This window comes from Bombina bombina, chromosome 7 (genome assembly GCF_027579735.1).
Source record: "Bombina bombina isolate aBomBom1 chromosome 7, aBomBom1.pri, whole genome shotgun sequence".
Lineage (NCBI taxonomy): Eukaryota > Metazoa > Chordata > Amphibia > Anura > Bombinatoridae > Bombina > Bombina bombina.
In genome coordinates this window covers 557,099,002-557,124,024 of record NC_069505.1, presented here as the reverse complement: position 1 = coordinate 557,124,024, position 25,023 = coordinate 557,099,002, and the positions used below count along the sequence as shown (strand labels likewise).

At 39.7% G+C, this 25,023-nt stretch overlaps 1 protein-coding gene across 1 annotated transcript in view; it reads left to right on the top strand.

The window, feature by feature from the left end:
- Window positions 1-25,023, top strand: part of LOC128667036 (H-2 class I histocompatibility antigen, Q9 alpha chain) — a 215,021-nt gene that overhangs the window by 50,774 nt on the left and 139,224 nt on the right. The window lies entirely within an intron of this gene.

The following is a 25,023-nucleotide window of genomic DNA, read 5'->3' as shown; positions in this document are numbered from 1 at the left end:
TCTGCCGATTAAAGGAGTCATTCTACAGCCATTTCACAGTTTTTGAATGCTGCATGGCCACATTTATCTGAGGCTACTTATATCAACGACAGTAAAGCTTTCGAGGTGAGAAATCGGACAAAGGAGGCCTATTGCGGCAGCACATAATAGACAGCACCACCCCCTTGGCTATCCAAGGTATTTTGCTGCAACTGGGCAGACTAACCTACATACCAGAGGCCTCTCATCTATGTCTTTAATCACTAACAGACAAAATAAGAAGGCAATCAACCAATACCTACGACAATCAAGTAACGAAGACACAGGTGCACTGCAACCAAAATGGCCACTATAGAAGACATCAATTTTCAAGACATCTTTAACAACGAGCATTGGCGTAGATTTGAAGCGCTTTGTCTACGCCTCATAGAGAAAGCACCTCTAGACTCCTGGCTATCACAATTCACTGCAAGAACCGAAGAGTTAACTCTTCAGCCAGAGGATCAGCAACGGGATGAGAGTGGAGGGAGTGTTGCTATCACTTCACCCAGTTTGATGCGTGACACAGCGATCTCGGAGACCCTGCACAATAAGTTCTGTCACCCCTGGGAGGAAGGGCTTGATTACATTAGGGACTTTTGCCCTCAGCAGCGCATCGTCCGGATCTCTACAATTAGCGACACACTTCTTGCCGATGGCGACCCAGCAGAGCTTTAGGGGGGAGCCCTGGGAAGCTAAAGCCAAGGACCATTCATTACTTAGGGGCTCTGTCAGACAACTATGTTAACCACAGCCACCTCAAGAAGACAACTCACCCCAAGCTCAGGTACTTTCAAACATCGGGTGATACTAAAGAGTTGCCTGATACATATAACATTGAGCCCTCATGGCCTGTGAGCACTCAAACTTACTTTAAAGGGCAAGACCTCATGGTTCACAATACAATTGATCCACTTATGAGTTCAAAGCCGTGGGGCTATAAAAATACCGGGACTCCAATGTCTTACTTCACAGTTGTAAGCAACACCTGACAATAACTGTCGCTATGCCCACATATTGACGTTTTGTTTGATGGGTCTTTGTTGATGTATATGTTCATGCTTACAAAGATCTGACAATGATCTTTAGTGTTAATATTATTTACTTGTTTATGTTAATAGTCCTGTTAGCTACGAATATTATATTGCTAAACTTTACTGGGTTAAAGGTTATGATCATCTGAGGAAAGACTCCGCAGAAATAGGTCCTGGGGACACAAAGAGACACAATCATATATACCTGCAGGTCAGGTAGTAAAATCTACACATTCTCAACACTGATGGTAATGCTGCCCGAATAGAGCAATTTAACTAAACCCTGACATATGCGGATTGGAGCATCCCACTCTCATAAACTCGCTTCGCCATTCACCAATATGTCAGCCCTTCATGAGAAGGGCATTTAACCAGTTAGAGCTTGCAAACGGAATAACTAGTTTTTACTTAAAGGGACAGTCTAGTATAAATTAAACTTTCATTATTCAGATAGGACTTTTAATTTTAATCAACTTTCTAATTTACTTTTATCATCAAATTTGCTTTTTTCTCTTGGTATTCTTAGTTTAAACTAAACATAGGTAGGCTCATATGCTAATTTCTAAGCCTTTGAGGGCTGCCTCTTTTATCACATGCTTTTTAAATCTCTTTTCAACATAAAGAGACCCAAAGTACACGTGGGCTATATAGATAACACTGTGTTCAGGCACAAGGAGTTATTTAAGATTTAGCCCATCACAATGCTAAATTTAAGAAAATAGATAATAAACAGTCAAAGTCATGTGATCGGGGGCTGGAAGAAGGTTCCTAGATACAAGGTAATCACAGAGGTAAAAAGTATATTAATATAACTGTGTTGGTTCTGCAAAACTAGGGAATGGGTATTAAAGTGATTATCCATCTTTTAAAACAATAACAATTCTATGGTAGTCTGTCCCTTTAATTTGGTCTTATTACAGAGAGAGTCAACGTAAATGCGTACTAGAGCTTGTGATCAACCCCGCGGCCGGGGGCGTGGGGAGAAATTGGCAAACCTAGCTTCAAACACATAACTCTGGTAAATATCCATTCACATCTTTATACAGGCACATACAGTTCCTGGCTTAAACGTATTGTTACTCCCTACCAGGGAACAAAGGGACCATAATATATAATAGAGTTTACTTCATAATACATGGAACCAAGTGTCCACTATCCTGCTTCCTAACCTCTTTGTATATATCCTAGATGGGTGATTTCACTTACTATATAGGGCAAGCAAACTGTTAGTTTCAGATTAAGCTTTTTCAACATAAGCCTGCATGGTGTCTGATAAGCGACTTTCTCGGGAGTAGAAAAGAAACAGGGTTACATATTCATCTATCACCTCATAAAACCTATAATTCGTCCCTCAATATTATGCAACAGGAGAGTAAAGATCTGTACCTGACAACCTATACACCATCCACGCTCTCAGTGACTAAACCTAACAGTTTACATAAGAATAGATATAAATGTTGTGTTCCAGGCCTGTCCAGTTGCAGCTCTCGCATCTATATATTCCTAGTCTAACTGCAGTTTTATATACCATTATGATGCAATTTTTTTATTTTTTATTTCTTCTCTATATTAGATAGACGTCCAGTGTTGGCCTTTTTCTATATAATGTTAATAAGAATGTTCAAAACCATTTAAGAAGCAATATACATTAATGATCTTTTGCTGGATGTCGTTTACCTCTACTCTTTGTTTTGTTATAAATCACATTTCTATGCATTTAATAGAGCTACATTTATAATAACCCTATGTATTTTTTATGTTAAAACTAAGGGCCCAAGAGAGGTCCTAAATACTGAAAATAGGGACACAAAATGAGGAATATTGCTCAATATCTGAAAACTGCACAGTATGATTTGTATTTTTCTTTATTTACATATGACAGTTGCATAATTGTAATGTACATTTCCTCAGTAAAAATAGTAAAAAAACAAACAAAAACAAAAACACCCATGCTAAATAGTTTCTAAATTTTGTCCTGAGTTTAGAAATACCCGATGTTTACATGTTCTTTGCACGTTATAGGGCAATAAGTACAAGTAGCACTTTGCTATTTCCAAACCATTTTCTTTTTTTTTTCAAAATAAGCAATAGTTTTATTGTAACTATCCCTTCACATGTGTGTGTGTGTGTGTGTGTATATATATATATATATATATATATATATATATATATATATTTTTAGTAGACAACCCAAAGTATTGATCTAGGCCCATTTTGGTATATTTCATGCCACTATATTACCGCCAAATGCGATCAAATAAAAAAAATTGTTCACTTTTTCACAAACTTTAGGTTTCTCACTGAAATTATTTACAAACAGCTTGTGCAAATATGGCACAAATGGTTGTAAATGCTTTTCTGGGATCCCCTTTGTTCAGAAATAGCAGACATATATGGCTTTGGCATTGATTTTTGGTAATTAGAAGGCCGCTAATTGTCGATGCGCACCACACTTGTATTATGCCCAGCAGTGAAGGGGTTAATTAGGTAACTTGTAGGGTTAATTTTAGCTTTAGTGTAGAGATCATCCTCCCACCTGACACATCCCACCCTGATCCCTCCCTGACCCCTCTCAAACAGCTCTCTTCCCTTTTTTTGTTTTTTAACATTTTTTTATGAAGTGTAGGATCCCCCAAACTGCTCTCTAAGCCTTCCCCCTCTACCTATTGGCCGCCATCTTAGGTACTGGCTACTACCCAGTTTGCTTACAAATTTGCCCTTTTTTTGTAAAAAAAATAAAAATAGAATCCCTTATTTTCTGTAGTGTAGCTTCCCCCCCTCAATACCCTACCCGCCTGCCAGATCCCTTTCCAAAAATGTTTTCCCTTTCCCCTTTCCCTCCTTCGGCTGCAGTATTAATTTGATTACCGTGCGCGCACTCGCACACGTGCTCCCGAGCCCCGCCTCTGTGCACGCTCATGGACATGATTCGGAACACACACCGGCGATGGGCCGCCCACCGGCCTCCCTGCTATTCCTCCCACCCACCAGGGTATGACGCTGGTCGTTAAGGGGTTAAAACAAACTCCAGTAATTCAGTTAAGAAATTGTTACAATCCTGACTGGAATTGTCTTGCATTTGTAAGAAGTTTTTCACTGTGTTGCACCCAAACTGATGTTGAATAGATGTACACAATGATTCTACATCACATGTTACAAAAAGAGTATCCTCATCAATGCTTCTACCCTCTAATCTATTGAGGACCTCCATAGTGTCCCTCAAGTAAGAGGGAAGTGTCACCACAATTGTTCTAAAATCTAGATACCTACTCGCCTTTTCACACAAATTCCCAGATACGATCGGGCAACCAGGAGGAGTGATTCTATTTTTGTGAACTTTTGGTAATAGATTAAAAGGGGGTTTTAGGACATTTCTGTTTTAAAAAAATGATATTCTTTATTAGAAATGATTTTTCCATCTTAATGGGAGGAGAGTCCACTGCTTCATTCATTACTTGTGGGAATTAAGAACCTGGCCACCAGGAGGAGGCAAAGACACCCCAGCCAAAAGCTTAAGTACCTCCCCCACTCCTCTCATCCCCCAGTCATTCTTTGCCTTTCATCACAGGTGGTTGACAGAGAAGTGTCGGAAGATCGGAGTAGTCTCTTATGCAGGGTAGTACTCTTCGAAATGGGACTGGAGTTTTAAATAGTCCTGTCAGCCTCTCAGTGAGAGGTGCAAAACCACCCCGACTCATGATTAACAGCTCTTTAAACAATCAACGTTGCAAAGTTTCGCTGCCTGCTTTCTGCACTTAAGTCCATGTCAGGAGCGATGCTACTACCCTGTCACACTTGAAAGGCAGTGTTCCTGTTCCACGGCATAGATTCTGGTAAGATCATTTAATTTATACATATTTGATAACGCAAGAAGACAGGGTTACAGTGTGTCTCCTTTTATCTGTATAGAATCAAGGGTTAAAATCCCCGGAAGGGGGATTATTGAACAGGGGGGATTTATGCATGATATCTTTATTGTGTTTGATGCTGCGACATGTGTGAGATGAGGCTCTAGCAATGTGCGAACAGTCAGGTTTCTTGAGAGATTCGGTGCAGCCTTTTTTTGGCGCATTTTCTCTATAGTGCAGGGGCAGTCCTGCATGGCATTCCATGTGACCGGGTGTGGCCTCTTACCGGCGGTTGCAAGACATGGAACGGTTTCTCTGTGGTCCGGGTCATAGGAGGTGGTGAGTGCCCCGGCCATTGGTGTATAAAAGGTGCCATTTAATTCTATCTAGTCCGTAATAAAGGCATAAGCTGTGGAGGACCCTGATATGTTAGAGGGTACTCCCTCTTTAACCAAATCTAATACCTGTGTTTATTGTGAGGAGGTGCAGGTTGATCCGCCTGCTCAAATGTGTTCCATATGCTTCGATAAAATTGCAATATCTAAAAAGAATAAGATATTTAGTACCGTCCACCTCTGAGGGTTCTCTGTCCCGTGAGGTGCGTTCCCTACATTCATCTCCGATTACAAATGCAGCTCCCCAGGGCACTACTGATCCTCCCGCGGGAGGGGCCCGTTGGCCACCAGATTTTGCTGCTCAGTTGCAAACGGCGGTCTCTGTGCCTTCAATGCCTTAGCACGCCCTGCTAAGCGCAAGCAAAAGGTGAAACATAGCTTTCCGTCCCAGGGGTCATCTACTCCGTTGGATGTCTGACAGATTATCCACAGATGAGGACGACTCCGACTCTTCAGAGGACGCTCTCTCTGGGACGGAATCGGCGACTTTTAGACCTCCAGCTGCGGAGGAGCCAGACTTTAAGATGGAGCATTTGCGCTTTTTACTAAAAGAGGTGCTTGCTACGTTGGAGGTTCCGGAACGGAAGTGAGTAAAAATATAGATAAAGGGGAATCAGTTGATGTGATATACTTAGATTTTGCAAAGGCATTTGATACAGTGCCACATGAGAGTTTAATGCACAAAATTAGGAGACTGGGTATAGCTGAAAATGTTAGTTTGTGGATAAATAACTGGATAAAAGATAGGGAGCAACGAGTAGTAGTAAATGGATCATACTCAGATTGGACAAAGGTAATCAGTGGAGTACCCCAGGGATCAGTGCTAGGCCCTATTCTTTTTAATATTTTTATAAATGACTTGGAGCTAGGATTAAATAGCGACATCTCTATTTTTGCAGATGATACTAAGTTAAGTAAGGTTATTAGGTCAGAGCAGGATGAACTTTCGTTACAAAGGGACCTGCAAAAATTAGAAGTATGGGCAGGTAAATGGAAAATGAGATTTAATACGGGAAAATGCAAGGTTCTACATTTTGGAAGTAAAAATAAGCAGGCAACATATTATTTAAATGGGACAAGACTTAGCCAAACACAGGAGGAAAGGGATTTGGGGGTAGTAATAGATAACAAGCTAAAGATGGGTGCACAATGCAGGGCAGCAGCTTCAAAGGCTAATAAGATACTAGCATGTATTAAAAGAGGCATTGACTCAAGGGAGGAAAGCATAATTCTGTCACTATATAAAGCCCTGATAAGACCTCACCTTGAGTATGGAGTGCAGTTCTGGGGACCAATTGCAAAAAAAAGATATTGCAGAACTAGAAAAAGTCCAGAGAAGGGCCACAAAGCTAATAAGGGGATTGGAGAATTTAACCTATGAGGAGAGGCTAGCCAAACTGGGTCTGTTTTCTTTAGAAAAAAGGCCCTTAAGAGGTGACATGATTACTTTATATAAATATATTCAAGGCCCATATACAGAGATGGCAGAAGCTCTGTTTATTCCAAGAAAATTGTTTGTGACCAGAGGTCACAATTTAAGGTTGGAGGAAAGGAGATTTAATCTCCTGCAACAGAAACATTTTTTCACTGTAAGAGCAATAAAAGTGTGGAACTCATTACCAAAGGAGGTAGTGAATGCCAATACCCTAGATACATTTAAAAATTATTTGGATACATTTCTGTCTATAAACAAAATTCATGGATATGATTGCTAGTTTTAAATGGGTCACCTTTTAGTGGGATTATTTAAGCTTAACTGGAGCTTTTTGTATATTTTAGATTTGTATAGGTTGAACTCGATGGACTTCGGTCTTTATTCAACCTCATCTACTATGTTACTATGTTACTTCGATCCCTAAGCTAGATAGGGTTTACGAGGACAGGGTGGTGCCTCAGACCTTCCCGGTTCCCGTGAAGATGGCTAATAATATTAAGAATGAATGGGAGAAACTTGGTTCGCCCTTTTCTCCCTCTACTTCTTTTAAAAGACTGTTCCCCGTTCCGGACTCTCAGCTTGAACTGTGGGGGGCCATTCCTAAGGTGGACAGAGCTATCTCCATGCTCGCTATGCATACAACTATCCCCCTCGAGGATAGTTCGTCATTCAAGGAGCCCATGGATAAGAAATTGGAATCCATGTTGAGAAAGATGTTTCAGCTTACGGGGTTTGTATTTCAACCGGCAGCGTTGGTTGCTGCAGTGGCTGGAGCGGCTACTTACTGGTGTGATGTTCTGGTCGAGGTGGAGACTTCCCTCGAGGAGATACAGGAAAGAATTAAGGCCTTAAGGGTAGCTAATTCATTTATCTGTGATGCAAATATGCAGATTATTCACCTGAATGCCAAGACATCAGGTTTCTCTGTTCTAGCCCGCAGGGCTCTGTGGTTAAAGTCATGGTCTGCTGACATGACTTCCAAGTCTAGGTTACTATCCCTTCCTTTTCAGGGGAAAGTTCTTTTTGGTCCAGGCCTGGACTCTCTCATATCCACGGTCATAGGAGGCAAGGGTGCTTTCCTTCCGCAGGATAAGAATAAGCCTAAGGGTTCTACTTTTCGTCCCTTTTGGACAAGTCCCAACGCCAGCAGCCTGCTGTGAAAACCAATCAGTCCAAGGGACCTTGGAAACCAGCTCAATCTTGGAACAAATCTAAGCAGAGCAAGAAGCCCGCCGAGACAAAGTCGGCATGAAGGGGCGGCCCCCGATCCTTCCCTGGATCTTGTAGGGGGCAGACTATCTCTTTTCGCAGAGGCTTGGATGAGAGATGTACAGGATTCTTGGGTTCTGGAGGTTGTCACCCAGGGTTACAGAATAGGGTTCAAGACTCATCTGCCCAGGGGCAAATTCCTCCTGTCAAACTTATCTTCAAGATCAGAGAAGACGCCTTTCTAGAGTGCGTGAGGGATCTCTCCTCTCTCGGAGTAATTGTACCAGTACCTCTAGCAGAAAGAGGTCTAGGGTACTATTCAAACCTTTTCGTTGTCCCAAAGAAGGAGGGCACGTTCCGTCCTATTCTGGACCTAAAGTGCCTAAACAAGTTTCTGTCAGTCCAATAATGGAGACGATCAGATCGATTCTGCCGTTAGTTCAAGAGGGGCAATTTATGACAACAATAGATTTGAAGGATGCTTACCTTCACGTGCCATTTCACAAGGACCACTTCAGGTTCCTAAGATTCGCTTTTCTGGACCAACACTTCCAGTTTGTGGCCCTACCGTTCGGTCTGGCGACTGCCCCAAGAGTCTTTACGAAGGTTCTGGGAGCGCGGCTTGTGGTAGTGAGAGCCAGAGGTATTGCAGTGGCTCCTTATCTGGACGATATCTTAGTCCAGGCTCCGTCCTGCAGTCTCACGGAGGATCACTCGAAGGCTCTTCTTCTTCTCCTCCTTCGATCCCATGGATGGAAGATAAATGAAGGAAAGAGTTATCTGGTCCCCAGCAACAGGGTGGAATTCCTGGGCACGATAATAGATTCCATATCCATGAAGATATTCTTGACAAATCAGAGACGTTTCAAGATTGCGTCCAGCTGTCCTGCCCTTCAGACCTCCTCAAGGCCATCTGTGGCCAGGTGTATGGAGGGGGATTGGGCTCATGGTATCCAGCATATATGTCATTCCATTTGCCAGGTTCCATCTCAGACCTCTTCAGTGATGCATGTTGAGACTATGGAACGGCGATCATTCAGATCTATCCCAACAGATCTCTCTGGGCAACCAAGTGAGGGAATCCCTCTCTTGGTGGGTCCGTCTGGGACAGCTGTCCTAGGGGACATCCTTCTTGAGACCATCCTGGGAGATTGTGAACATGGACGCAAGTCTATCAGGATGGGGAGCTGTTTGGGGTGCCAAAAGGGCACAGGGCAGGTGGACTTGAGAGGAGTCGACTCTACCGATCAATATTCTGGAATTTCGAGCGATATTCAACTCTCTGAGGGCTTGACCCCCCCCCCTGGGGTCGTCCTGATTCATCAGATTCCAGTCGGACAACATTACCTCTGTGGCTTACATAAAGCATCAGGGGGGGACGAGAAGCTCCCTTGCCATGAGGGAAGTATCTCTGATTCTGGAATGGGCAGAGACTCACAACTGTTCACTCTCAGCGATCCACATTCTGGGTGTGGACAACTGGGAAGCGGATTTTCTCAGCAGATAATCATTTCATCCGGGGTTAATGGTCTCTCCATCCCGAGGTGTTTTCGGAGATCTGCAACAGATGGGGGACGCCGGAGATAGACCTCATGACATCCAGACTTCAAGCTACCCAGATACGGGTCGCGGTCCAGGGATCCCCAGGCAGAGCTGATAGATGCCTTAGCGGTACCTTGGGAGTTCAACCTAATTTACATTTTTCCACCATTGCCACTTCTTCCTTGAGTGGTGGCCCTCCTCAAACAGGAGCAAGCATTCTGATTGCTCTGTTATGGCTGCGGAGGACGTGGTTTGCGGATCTGGTGGGGATGTCATCATCTCCCCCATGGAGGTTACCCTGTCGCAGAGATCTGCTGATTCAGGGTCCCCTTCTACACCACAATCTCGATTCTCTGAGGCTGACTCGGTGGAGATTGAATGCCTAGTCTTGGCCAAGAGAGTGATTGATACTCTCATTCAGGCCAGAAAACTGGTCACTCATCGCATCTATCATAAGGTGTGGAGGACCTACTTATCCTGGTGTGAGGAACGTGGATATCCCTGGCACAAGGTTAGGAAATCCAGGGTTCTGGCTTTTCACCATTCAGGCCACAAAGGAATTCAGACAGACTTCATCCTTATTTGTTGTGTATTCAGGGAAGCACAGGGGGCAGAGGGCCTCTTCAGCTTCAATGTCTTTTTGGTTGAGGAGCATTAGCCGTTTGGCCTATGAGACAGCGGGACAGGGGTGGAACTACCGGGGTTGCAGAGGGCGCAACTCCCGTGAGGGAGGACCTAGCTTTAAAAAAAAAAAAAAAAAAAAACGTTGACCTGCCGCTGCATGCACTGATATCATGTGAGTGTGACGTGATGCTTCACTAAGTGTCTCTGTCTCTGACTACAGGGGTTAGTGTTTCTGTTTTACCCATTGGTGTTTATGTGTGTGTGTGTGTGACTGTGTCAAGCCAGCCATCTCACTGGCAGATTACAGAATATGTCACTAACTCACTATATACAGTACTGGTGGGTTAAATTAAACAGTGTCACTATATACAGTAATAGGGGGTCAGACCATCTCAGACTGTGGGCACAGGATACCTCCTTTTGCAGACATGTAATCTGATTCACATTTTTTTTTTCTGTGTTAAATGTTAAAAAATAAATAAATATCAAATTCACTTTTTTTTTTGATGGGTGGGTTCTTGCACCTGGGCCCTGTGGTTTCTAGTTACGCCTCTACAGCGGGACATAAGCCTCCTCAGAGGATTACGACTCACTCAACTATGGCTGTGGCCTCTTCTTGGGCCTTTAAGAATGAGGCTTCGATGGAGCAGATTTGTAAGGCAGCTACTTGGTCCTCCTTACATACTTTTGCAAAGTTTTACAAATTTGATGTTTTTGCTTCGATGGAAGCAGCTTTTGGGAGAAAGGTTCTGCGGGCTGTGGTGCCCTCAGTTTAGGGTCCGCCTCCTTTTACCCTCCCATTTTTTTCATTCAGTGTCCTATAGAGCTTGGGTATTTGTTCCCACAAGTAATGAATGAAGCAGTGAACTCTCCTCCCATTAAGATGGAAAACATAAATTATGCTTACCTGATAATTTCATTTCCATCTGTGGGAGGAGAGTCCACTGCTCCTGTCCATTTCTCCGGAGGGCGGACCTAAATTTAATATTATCTTCGGCACCATTTATACCCTGATATTTCTCCTACTGTTCCTTGTTCCCTTGGCAGAATGACTGGGGGATGAGGGTAGTGGGGGAGGTATTTAAGCCTTTGGCTGGGTTGTCTTTTGCCTCCTCCTGGTGGCCAGGTTCTTAATTCCCACAAATAATGAATGAAGCAGTGGACTCTCCTCCTACAGATGGAAATTAAATTATCAGGTAAGCATAATTTATGTTTTTTTGATCTTGTAGTTAGGATTACATTTTTATATTCCTCCAGAAAGACTGGTGTCGGATTTTGCATTAATCTCTTATAACAACCATCCTCTTTAAGTTGTCTTAAAGGGACATGAAACCCAAAAAAATTCTTTCTTGATTAAAATAGAGAATGCAATTTTAAACAACTTTCTAATTTACTTCTGTTATCTAATTTGTTTCATTCTCTTGGAATCATTTGTTGAAGGAGCAGCAATGCACTAATGGTTTCTAACTGAACACATGGGTGAGCCAATGACAATCAATATATATATGCAGCAACCAATCAACAGCTAGAGCCTAGGTTATCTGCTGCTCCTGAGCTTGCCTAGATAAACATTTCAGCAAAGGATAACAAGAGAAGGAAGCAAATTCAATAATAGAAGTAAATTGGAAAGTTGTTTAAAATTGTATTCTCTATCTGAATCATGAAAGAAACATTTTGGGTTTCATATCCCTTTAAGGCCTCCAGTTTATAGATATTTACTGGCTGGATCACAACATTCCCGCCCTTATCAGAGGGTTTGATCACCACAACTTGCCATCCCTGTATGTCTTTAATGGATTTATCTTCGTCTTTGGTGAGATTAGTGTATGGTATTTTTAACTCGCTGGATACATCACAGTGGGCCTATAATTTTCCTTTTTTGGCTCTAGGTTGTTTTCAGTTAAAGCCACTGTTGCTACAATTGATTGTTGCCAACTTGTATTACTTATTTGTAATAATAAGCTTGATAGTATATTTTCTCTAGAATATAAGGCAGTACTGCTAGTATTTGTCTCTCTGTTTTTACTTGATTTTAAATTAGTATCTTATTGATACTTTTTAATATCATTAAAAGTTATGTTTTATCCTTTGGTCCCTATTCCCGGTAGTTTAAGGTAATTATTTCTAGTGTGTGCCAAGGGGTTTATCTTCTTTTTCACTTTATTTATTAGGGAGGCCAGCTATGATGGTCTGGAAGTGCCCAAACTTTTTACTTTCACTTGCGTTCATAGATTTACTTCTAGAGAAGTTTGTGCGCGAGTGATAAAACAAATAGTTCGCCACTTGCAATTTAGCGCTCTGTCTACTCCCAACCAATAAGTAGTAAATAACAAAATAACCGGGCACCAGTATAGTGTAGGCAGGCAAAAAGTCATAAAAGACCGGTGCTCTAGTAAATTTATAAAATATTTAATATTAAAGAAAAGTGCTCGAAAAAGCACTCTTGCCTTAAACCTTAAATAGAGAAAAACAATGGCCATATATTGCTATGACCATCCATACTGGTGGAGTAAAACATCAACACATATGATACTAGTGTCAAAGTGATTGGTTTATTGTGAACATACAATAAATTATATATATAGCAGTGAATTTAGGAATTAAACAAAGAGAACCTTGTAAATAATAATATCCATAAACAGTTTACCACACTTAAGTGTTGTTTTCCTGAATGCTGTGTTGAGTCCCAAGAGAAACAAAGTCTTTTGTTAATGTCCCTTTTTCCCCAGTTATGATAAAGGAAATAAATAGTAACAAAAACAATTGTAATCCTGGTATCGTTCCTGCTTGTAATTAAGCACTGCTCAATCGTCACTTTTTATCGGCATATAAACACAGGTCTAGATTTAAACCATGCTCACAATCCATTAAGCAAGGAGAGAGGCTGTAAAGTAAGGTTCTGCTACTTACGCTGAAAAGCTAGCAGTATAAAACCGCCAAACTGAACAGCTGAGCAGCCAGAGAGCTTCTGGAACACAACACTAAACTGCCAATACTACCATGCAACAAACAGACCCAATAAAGCTGGTGACTAGAACCTGATAGCCCCATAAGCTTACTGTGATTCAGCAACAGTTGTGTCCCAGTTCAGTGATGATTTGAGCAAAGATTCTTTGTTTTCCAGTAATGGTAAAAGGATATGTGGATAACACTTGCTCCAGGGATCCTGAAAGGAAATTTGCCTACGATTGTTTCACCAAATTGGCTTCATCAGGGTTTTTTAATTTGCATTCTTCCTCAGCTGCCTTAAATAGCAGCCTAATTGAGGATCATCCCCCAAGTCTAAACCATGTGAAAATAAAGGATTTCTACTACATAAATAATAAATAAAGTTCACTGCTAATCAATAGATACAAATACTTAAATATGTCTCAAAAATTTACACTTTTTGACCATATGTGAATGATATCAGCAGGTGTTATTAACTGAAATATATTGGTATATTTCTGTCTTTTTTACAGAAAGGAAAATAAGGTTAATTACTCAATACAATGAGGGGTGGAAGGACATACAAAGTATATTTAAACAACACTGGCCTTTATTACAGACTGACAATGATTTGGCACAAATAATAGGGGAATATCCATCAATAACGGCTAGGAGGGCACCCAATTTAAGAGATAATCTGGTAAAAAGACCACCAGCTAAACCAAATTGGTTACAAAATACCAAACAAGAACCAGGTTGCTATCCTTGCAAGTGTTACAAAGCATGTAATTATATACAAAAAGCTAGATACTTTGTATGTAAGACCGGGCGTATATATAAAATTAGAAGTAAAATAATGTAGAACTGAAGGAGTAATCTATTTAGCAAGATGTGGCTGTTCTCTCTTCTATATAGATAAAACTACAAGAGCCTTACGTTATAGAATATTAGATCACCTTAGGGACATCAAAGTCAAAACCTCAAGTATAGCCCAACACTTTAAATTATATCACAATTCCTTGCCCAAAACCTTTAGCCTCATAGGGATTGAGAGAGTGACTTTGGGTATTAGAGGGGGGGATTTGGATAAAGTATTACTGCAGCATGAGAGCCGATGGATTTTTAACCTAGACACATTGGGGCCTATTTATTAAAGGTCTTGCGGACCTGATCCGACAGTACGGATCAGGTCCGCAAGACCTCGCTGAATGCGGAGAGCAATACGCTCTCCGCATTTACCATTGCACCAGCAGCTCACAAGAGCTGCTGATGCAACGCCGCCCCCTGCTGACTCGCGGCCAATCGGCCGCCAGCAGGGGGGTGTCTATCAACCCGATTGTACTCGATCGGGTTGAATTGTGGCTATTCCTGTCCGCCTGCTCAGAGCAGGCGGACAGGGTTATGGAGCAGCGCTCTTTAGACCGCTGCTTCATAACTGCTGTTTCTGGCAAGTCTGAAGACTCGCCAGAAACAGGGGCCCACAAGCTCCGTATGGAGCTTGATAAATGGGCCCCGTTATCTCCAGGATGGTTTAAATGAGGAACTTTTATATTCTCCCTTTTTATAAAGGTTAACCATGTTTACAGTATTAATGTAACATTTGGTTCGTTAATTGGTTCTGTAGTTTTAAATATTCTAAACAGTACAATGAGTTTTAGCAGTGTTAATTATACAAGCAAAATATTTTGTTTTTTTACCTCAAAAAAAAGTGTGATGGGTTAAACAATTCCCAGATTTCGTGTCAGTCAAATATGTATATATAAATGTACATCTACCAAGTGGTTGTTTACACTTTGTGCCCTGTATCTTTAAATTTTTAAATCATTAATTTTTCTGTGCAATCTCCAAAATGAGAGTGATAAATGTTGTTTAATAAAACAGGTAACTCTTGATAAAATGAACTGGCAACAATACATACTACCAAGTGGTTATTGTACAGTTAATATCAAGTGTCCTGTACCTTTAAATCTTAATAAAATAGTTGCTAATATGCAGCTTTAGAGGTGTTGGCCATAATGGTCTCATCAGCAGGAAGTTATTGTATGTACAAATGAAAGAAATATGTCATGTAGACTTTAACATATAATAACTGTTGTGCTTGTTCACTTTGGGTTAAACTGTGTTCATTTCTGTTGTTTGCATTAGGAGCCCTGTATCTTTAAATTCAGGAATTGTCCTGTGTATTCTCTCAAATGAGACATTTAAAAGGTTTAAAAGGCAGGCAAATACTGATTACAATTATTGGCAACAACGGTGTTTACCAAGTGGTTGCTTTATAGCCAATATCAATTGTCTTGTACCTTTAAATAAAATATCTGCAACAGTGCAGCAGTATAAGCATGAACCATAGCGGTCATATGAACAGGGAGTCATTATATGTAAAAAAGACAGAAATATACCAATATATTTCAGTTAATAACACCTGCTGATATCATTCACATATGGTCAAAAAGTGTAAATTTTTGAGACATATTTAAGTATTTGTATCTATTGATTAGCAGTGAACTTTATTTATTATTTATGTAGTAGAAATCCTTTATTTTCACATGGTTTAGACTTGGGGGATGATCCTCAATTAGGTTGCTATTTAAAGGGACATGAAACCCAATTTTTTTTCTTTCGTGATTTAGAAAGAGCATGTAATTTTAAACAACTTTCTAATTTACTTCTATTATCTAATTTGCTTCATTCTCTTGATATCACTTTCTGAAAAGCATATCTAGATATGCTCAGTAGCTGCTGATTGGTTGCTGCACATAGAGGCCTTGTGTGAGTGGCTCACACATGTGCATTGCTATTTCTTCAACAAAGAATATCTAAAGAATTGAGCAAATTAGATAATAGAATTAAATTGGAAAGTTGTTTAAAATTGCATGCCCTATCTGAATCATGACAGTTTAATTTTGACTAGACTGTCCCTTTAAGGCAGCTGAGGAAGAATGCAAATTACAAGCCCTGATGAAGCCAATTTGGTGAAACGATCGTAGTCAAATTTCCTTTCAGGATCCCTGGAGCAAGTGTTATCCACATATCCTTTTAGCATTACTGGAAAACAAAGAATCTTTGTACAAATCATCACTGAACTGGGACACAACTGTTGCTGAATCACAGTAAGCTTATGGGGCTATCAGGTTCTAGTCACCAGCTTTATTGGGTCTGTTTGTTGCATGGTAGTATTGGCAGTTTAGTGTTGGTGTTCCAGAAGCTCTCTGGCTGCTCAGCTGTTCAGTTTGGCGGTTTTATACTGCTAGCTTTTCAGCGTAAGTAGCAGAACCTTACTTTACAGCCTCTCTCCTTGCTTAATGGATTGTGAGCATGGTTTAAATCTAGACCTGTTTTTATATGCTGATAAAAAGTGACGATTGAGCAGTGCTTAATTACAAGCAGGAACGATCCCAGGATTACAATCGTTTTTGTTACTATTTATTTCCTTTATCATAACTGTGAAACAAGGACATTAACAAAAGACTTTTTGTTTCTCTTGGGACTCAACACAGCATTCAGGAAAACAACACTTCAGTGTGGTAAACGGTTTATGGACATTTTATTTGTAACACTTATTATTATTTACAGGATTCTCTTTGTTTAATTCCTAAGTTCATTGCTATATATATAATTTATTGTATGTAAGTTCACTGCTATATATATATATATAATTTATTGTATGTAAGTTCACTGCTATATATATATAATTTATTGTATGTAAGTTCACTGCTATATATATATAATTTATTGTATGTAAGTTCACTGCTATATATATATAATTTATTGTATGTAAGTTCACTGCTATATATATATAATTTATTGTATGTAAGTTCACTGCTATATATATATAATTTATTGTATGTAAGTTCACTGCTATATATATATAATTTATTGTATGTAAGTTCACTACTATATATATAATTTATTGTATGTAAGTTCACTACTATATATATAATTTATTGTATGTAAGTTCACTGCTATATATATATATATCATTTATTGTATGTAAGTTCACTGCTATATATATATATATCATTTATTGTATGTAAGTTCACTGCTATATATATATAATTTATTGTATGTAAGTTCACTGCTATATATATATAATTTATTGTATGTAAGTTCACTGCTATATATATATAATTTATTGTATGTAAGTTCACTGCTATATATATATAATTTATTGTATGTAAGTTCACTGCTATATATATATAATTTATTGTATGTAAGTTCACTGCTATATATATATAATTTATTGTATGTAAGTTCACTGCTATATATATATCATTTATTGTATGTAAGTTCACTGCTATATATATATAATTTATTGTATGTAAGTTCACTACTATATATATAATTTATTGTATGTAAGTTCACATGCACTATTTATTTTATAGTGCAATAAACCAATCACTTTGACACTAGTATCATGTGTGTTGTTTTACTCCACCAGTATGGATGGTCATAGCAATATATGGCCATTGGTTTTCTCTATTTAAGGTTTGAGGCAAGAGTGCTTTTTCTAGTACTTTTCTTTTTCTCCCAACCATTAAGTCTCTGCTCCCAGAGCAGAAAAAGGATGTTAATTTGTCTTACAAATGTTAAGACTTGACTGATATGTTATTCTATAGCAACATAAATGTCTTGTAATTACAGGGGGTTTACTGTCCCTTTAAGTTTAGTTTTTGACTTTACTGTCCGTGTCCCAGTAAGACTTGCCCAGGTTCTAGATTAGACAGAGAGCAGGATACAGACTGAGAGCGTTTGTTAGATATTCATGTCACATGGTCATACTAGCAGCTCAGTTACATCATAAGCTGCTTTATAGCATCATGATCAGTATAACACCGACAGTATACTCTCAGCACTAACTGTACAAGGATCAGTACTTATGAAATGTAGTGTAGAGCTGGCAGTGAACCATGCACACAGTGTATATTTGTACATAACAGTAGCAGTATACACACACCACCAACTGTACAATGTAGGAAGTATAGAGCTGACAGTGTACCACGCACATGGTGTATATACTGTATGTACATAACAGTAGCAGTATACACACAGTACAAACTGTACAAGTCTCAGTACCCTGGAAGTGTATAGCTAGCAGTATACACACAGCACTAACTGTACAAGTCTCAGTACCCTGGAAGTGTATAGCTAGCAGTATACACACAGCACTAACTGTACAAGGCTCAGTACCCTGGAAGTGTATAGCTAGCAGTATACACACAGCACTAACTGTACAAGGCTCAGTACCTAGGAAGTGTATAGCTAGCAGTATACACACAGCACTAACTGTACAAGGCTCAGTACCTAGGAAGTGTATAGCTAGCAGTATACACACAGCACTAACTGTACAAGGCTCAGTACCTAGGAAGTGTATAGCTAGCAGTATACACACAGCACTAACTATACAAGGCTCAGTACCTAGGAAGTGTATAGCTAGCAGTATACACACAGCACTAACTGTACAAGGCTCAGTACCTAGGAAGTGTATAGCTAGCAGTATACACACAGCACTAACTGTACAAGGCTCAGTACCTAGGAAGTGTATAGCTAGCAGTATACACACAGCACTAACTGTACAAGGCTCAGTACCTAGGAAGTGTATAGCTAGCAGTATACACACAGCACTAACTGTACAAGGCTCAGTACCTAGGAAGTGTATAGCTAGCAGTATACACACAGCACTAACTGTACAAGGCTCAGTACCTAGGAAGTGTATAGCTAGCAGTATACACACAGCACTAACTGTACAAGGCTCAGTACCTAGGAAGTGTATAGCTAGCAGGGCACACACAGCTCACAGCTTCATGTTATAGAATGACACCTTTTTGGGACCATGTTTTTCCATGATCCTCATGAGACCTCTCCTATTTTATAGGAGTTCACCAAAAACTCACAGAGAACTATCTGTTCATACCCTGCTATAGTCTCAGACTATCATACCCCCCTGATCAGCTTTGACTGGATCAACCCAATACCACCCCAAACCACCCAGACTCTGCCCTCAGCCTCAGTCCTGGGATAAAGGGAAAAAAAAATGTTAGGGGTGTGTATACAGCACAGAGGTTGCATATATCTACATAATACTAGCAGTATACACTCTGCACTGACTGTACAAGGATTAGTAGCCCACAGTATGCTTAGCATTTAAAGGGACAAACAAAACAAATGTTTCTTTCACTATTCAGCAAGAACATGCAAAGTAAAACTGCTTTCAAGTTTACTTTTATTTGTTTAACCCTCTTGGTATCCTTTGTTGAAAAGCATACCTAGGTAGGCTCAGGATCAGCTGTGCACTACTGGGCGCTAGCTGCTGATTGGTGGCTGCCTCTTGCCATTGTCTCACCCAATGTGTTCAATTAGCTGGAAAGTTGTTTAAAATTACATGTTCTATCTGAATCATCAAAGATAAAAAATTGTGTTTGTCCCTTTAGGGTAAGTAAATCTTATTTCTTTCCTAAGATTTGGTGAGTCCATGACGTCATCAATTACTAGTGGGAATATCACTCCTGGCCAGCAGGAGGAGACAAAGAGCACCACAGCAAAGCTGTTAAAGGGACACTGAACCCAATTTTTTTTTTCTTTCGTGATTCAGATAGAGCATGCAATTTTAAGCAACTTATTATTTTCTCCTATTATCAAATTTTCTTAATTCTTCTTTGAAAAAGAAGGCATCTAAGCTTTTTTTGGGTTCAGCACTCTGGACAGCACTTTTTTATTGGTGGATACATTTATCCACCAATCAGCAAGGACAACCCAGGTTGTTCACCAAAAATGGGCCGCCATCTAAACTTAAATTCTTGCATTTCAAATAAAGATACCAAGAGAATGAAGAAAATTTGATAATAGGAGTAAATTAGAAAGTTGCTTAAAATTTCATGCTCTATCTGAATCACGAAAGCAAAAAATTGGGTTCAGTGTCCCTTTAAGTATCACTTCCCTTCCCACAAGCCCAAGTCATTCTCTTTGCCTCTGTCAAAGGAGGAGGTGAAGTTTTGGTGTCTGAGCAAAATTGGAATATATTTTGCTACAAGCAAGTTTTTTGGGTCTAGCCGTACTCCACGTTAGTCTCTTCAGTAAGGGCAGTGGTGGCTTTAAAGCAGTTAGGAACTTGTAAAGTGGGCCTTGCTGTGTTTTCCTAACATATTTGCTGCCCAGGGTATAGAAAGCCAGAGTAGGTTTACTCTGTTCTTTATCTTCTAGAGGTGTATGTGTCCTCTCATACCTAGTGAACTGTCTACATGCCGGACAGCGGATTTTGCAGGTAAGTGCTATTTCTTTCAGGTGTGGAGACTATGCACTTAGAGGATCCTGCATCATTTGATTGGGACTTATAAATCTGGGGGGATTGAATGTTGGCATGGGGCAGGTACTTTATAGGCATGTGTTTGAGAGACTGAGTTATCCCTTTTGAGAGAAAGGGTTAACTTTTATTTGACTTTTTTTTTTCTTGGGGGTCTTTATTAAAGAATAAGAGGTTATAGGGCTAAGCAAGCTTTTGGCTATCTCCGTATGGTGTGTTGATCATACTTATTTTAACTGCCAGGTTCGCAAGTGTGTGTGAGTACGGCAGATTATTATAATTATTTAATTATTCCTAGTATACTCTGTTACAGCGGTAGCGCTGTACATATGGAGATTTCTGGTAAATCTCTGTTCATGTTTTATGCTGAGTGGCTAAATTATTTTTTTATTGTTAAATAAATAAGTGTGTTATTATCCAGTACTTGTGTGCCTGCCATGTTTTATGTTTGGAGGCTAAGCTGTGTCCGCCATTACGATTAGCGTGGCGGGAAGGTCTGCAGTATTTGGAAACGCGCGCTTGTGTGCGACGCAGTTTCTAGTCGGCGGGTCATGTGACCCGCTTCTCTGTTTTAGTCTCAGACTAGACTAGGAGCGGAGTGGCGTCTTCGGATGCTATTGTTCTTAGGATCGTCAGGAGAGCTTCAGTGCTTCTTTAGCCTTTCAGTTGTGCTTCAGTTAACTCTTTAGTGAGGTGTAGGCAACAGTTTTATTTAGGATAATTATGTGCTTTCTAACTTTGTGCTAGATTTTTTCTGTTTGCCTCAGCTGAGGTTTCTTTTGGGGAGAAAGGGTTCTTCAAGTGGTGGTGCCTTCTGTTTTAGGTCTGCCTGTCTTGTTCTCCCTCCCTAGTCATCTGTGTCCTCTAGCTTGGGTATTGGTTCCCACTAGTAATTGATGACGTCGTGGACTCACCATATCCGTAAATAAATACATTTATCAGGTAAGCATAAATTTAGTTTTTTGTTAAAAAGGTTACTGTGCATTACAAGTTATCTATTAGTAAACGGTTTGTTATGTGGTGCCTTATTGTTTAGTTACCTCAGTAGCTCAGTATTTACAGCTCCCCTGGTTGCTCCAGATCAGCTACTTTATTCATATTTAAACCTTCAGGCGGTGCAGCCAATGAGCTCTGCACCAATAGCGCTGTGTAGTTTCCCTCTGCAGGCTCCTGACACCAGCTCTTCCTGTGTTATACAAGTAATAATCAGCTAGATTACAAGTTATGGCTGCTCGCTTATTTCGTGTACGTTATTTTCACCTTTCATAACGTAGGTATTACAGGTTTGAAAAAACCTGGCTTGTGCGGGCGATATGGTGGCGTTGAGCTCCATACACTCACCCTCTAACTAATAATATTAAAATATAACTTTTAATCAAAGGTCATTAAAATATGTACATGGAACAAGCCGCCTGTTACTGCTCCCCACCACACAAACATTCATTCGTATGATTCAACACCTCCCTGTTTCCTGGCCAGTAACTGCATACACCTGTGTATGCAGTTACTGGCCAGGAAACAGGGAGGTGTTGAATCATACGAATGAATGTCATGAACTCTTTTACTGTGATCTCATGAGATTTCACTTAACTCTCATGATATTTCATAGCAAATTTCCTTACACTGAATAGGGAAATAACGAGAGTGCAGGTAAGCTCGCCCCTTCCGCTGTCCCGGGACAGACATACTGATATGCTGCTTAGAAGTCCTTTACAATGGGAGGTGGCTACTGAGAAAGTTTTGAGGTAAAATATCTTTCTTTTTTACATAGAGATGTTCAGGTGATATTTTCTACAGCTATGCTGCATCACTTTCAAGTGTTTAAACATTTGGGTATTATGGCCCTTTAATAAAATACAATGTACTAAATTACAAAAAAGCAAAACACAAAATTTTCACTAAATTTCACCAAATAAAAACGAATTACTCCTAATCTAATAGCCCTATCAAAATAAAAAAAAAACCTAGCCTACACTAAACTACAAATGGTCCTTAAAATGGCCTTTTGTTGGGCATTGCCCCAAAGAAATCAGCTCTTTTACCTGTAAAAAAAATACAAACAACCCCCCAACAGTAAAACCCACCACCCACACAACCAAACCCCCCCCCCAAATAAATACCTATCTAAATAAACCTAAGCTAACCATTGCCCTGAAAAGGGCATTTGGATGGGCATTGCCCTTTAAAAGGGCATTTAGCTCTTTTACATTGCCCAAACCCTAAGCTAAAAATAAAACCCACCCAATAAACCCTTAAAAAAACCTAACACTAACCCCCGACGATCCACTTACAGTTTTCGAAGACCAGACATCCATCTTCATCCAAGCGGGCAGAAGTCTTCATCCAGATGGCATCTTCTATCTTCATCCATCCGGTGCGGAGCGGGTCCCTCTTCAAGACATCCGGCGGAAAATGATGTTGCCTTTAATCACAGCTTTCCCCCCAGGGTAGTCATTGCCTGAGGCCATGCTGTGATTGGAGGAAGCAGAATTAGTTATTGCTGACGTCTGAATAGAGGATCTCTATGTGGGGGAAGCTGCTCTAGCTGTGAAAAGAAAAAAAGGTAGTTTTTTTTTTTTTTTTTTTGTTTTTTTTAACAAAACGGCTGCTTTGTAGACTTTGATGAAAGTGCCCCTGTTTTTAATAGTATTTTTTAAAAAACGGGCTTTCATTCACCAAAGTTTACCTTCACTTTAACATTGCCGCCATCTACATTAGTTATTAACCCCTAATCTGGCGCCCCCAATGTCGCCGCCACTATAAAGTTATTAACCCCTAAACCTCTGGCCTTCAACATCACTAAATAAATATATTAACCCCTAACGTAAGTCTAACCAATAAGATTGAGCTCTTATTCTATAGGCTGTTCCAATCAGCCAATAGAATGAGAGCTCAATCCTATTGGCGGTGATAGATGCAAACTTTTACAGAAACAAGAACTATACTGGATCTATAAGCTCAGAACTATCACACCCCTGGGTTTGAACAAAGAGTGGGACATGAGCTACTTTGTTGAGTAGTATACTTTTTATACGTCACCCACTGTACTACATGGTACAAATAACACTGGCTACAGGTCAGCATAATATTGGTTATATTGATATTGCTAGATTGATATTCCTTACTTGTCCTTCCTTTTTGAAACAATAAATAAAGTGGTCCTTGCAATGCTCCATTGAGTAACATTGAGAAATGTATTGCTTTAAATGTGTTTTTTTACATTATGCATATATTTTATCTTATATATATGATTATACTTATGTATATTTTTTTGTGTTACTCAGTGGAGTGTTGTTTGTCTTTCTTTCTTTCCTTCGTTTCTTTTGGACTACACTTCAAATATGCATGTTCGAAAATAAAATAAAGTAATGTTTCATATGGTTAGACATTTAAGGTTTTTTGTAACAATTTAATATCCATGATTTGTATGTACTTGTTCCCCTCCTTTTCTTTAGGGGGATATTTTCAATAATCGTAGAATTTATTTTTACAAAATATCTGTATATATAGGTACTTACACACATGGATATTTATTGTAATTTGTTACCTGCAATTATAAACATTGTTTTTGGTCTCTGATATTATTAGTATTGTTTTTTATAGTACCCGTGCAGCATATTTGCATATACGGATCTTTCTTGCAATATGTTATTTGTTATTTGTAACTTTGTATTTTCCTCAGACATTGTGCATGTGATTTGTAACAGATATTGTTTGTTTTGTGATTGACTGTTTTTTCAATGTGTATGTGCACTCATAGGTTCCCATACATATATTGAATTTTAAATATGCATGTAAATTTAACTAATCACTAACAGGTGTTTCTTTCCCTTTAAAAAGGGAGGGTTCACACCTAGCAACTTACCCTATGATTAAGTGCTCTGGTGAGCACGAAACTAGTCAGGGAAGTTCATTTGTGTACTTATGTAAATCGTTCTAATAAAGGTAAATTTTGTTTTACTTTTTTGGCCCTGGATTTCCTTGCATTAGTGCTGCTGTGTTTCCTTTTTTGTACTTTCATTTTTTTCGGCTACACCGGCCGTCACCTAACAGCATGCACCCCTTGTGACCTGAGTAGTACCTGTAACACTCCGCCTCTGCCTCAGCTCACGGACCCAGCCGGAACTACCGCATCTGCAGCGGCTTGTCTCTCTGTGCTCATTTGGATCCTCAGTGTTTCCTGCCTGCTCGATCCGGATTCGGGTGTGGATCCAGTGACTGCCTGACGAACGGACTTATCCAAGTAAGATTGTTTCATTTATTAAATCGCATTTCAAGTGGGATTGATGTGGAACTTATAATTGTGATCTATCGTTGCTGTAAACCTACAGACTGAAAACGTTTAGTGCCGACATTGAGATTGGTGAAGTGAATCATTCTGTTGTAACGGTTACCAGTTATGGATGATACAATGTTTTAATAAGCTTTACTTGGATAGAAATTGATCTGATATTTCTCCTAAATATTCTTGGGAACACTTTTCACGTTCGTTTTGGAATTAGGTGAGCTGTGTTTGTATATGTTTCACAGGTTCACTAAGGGAGCAAGGTGTCTTAATTAAATTTGGAGCGCTGTAATATCTGCGCTTAAAGGGCCAGTGACCAGTATAAGATTTTGGTTTACAAGTACACAATTTGTTGTTTTTTACATGCACAATGGAGGAGGAGAATATAAGCTTCAATAAATCCATTTT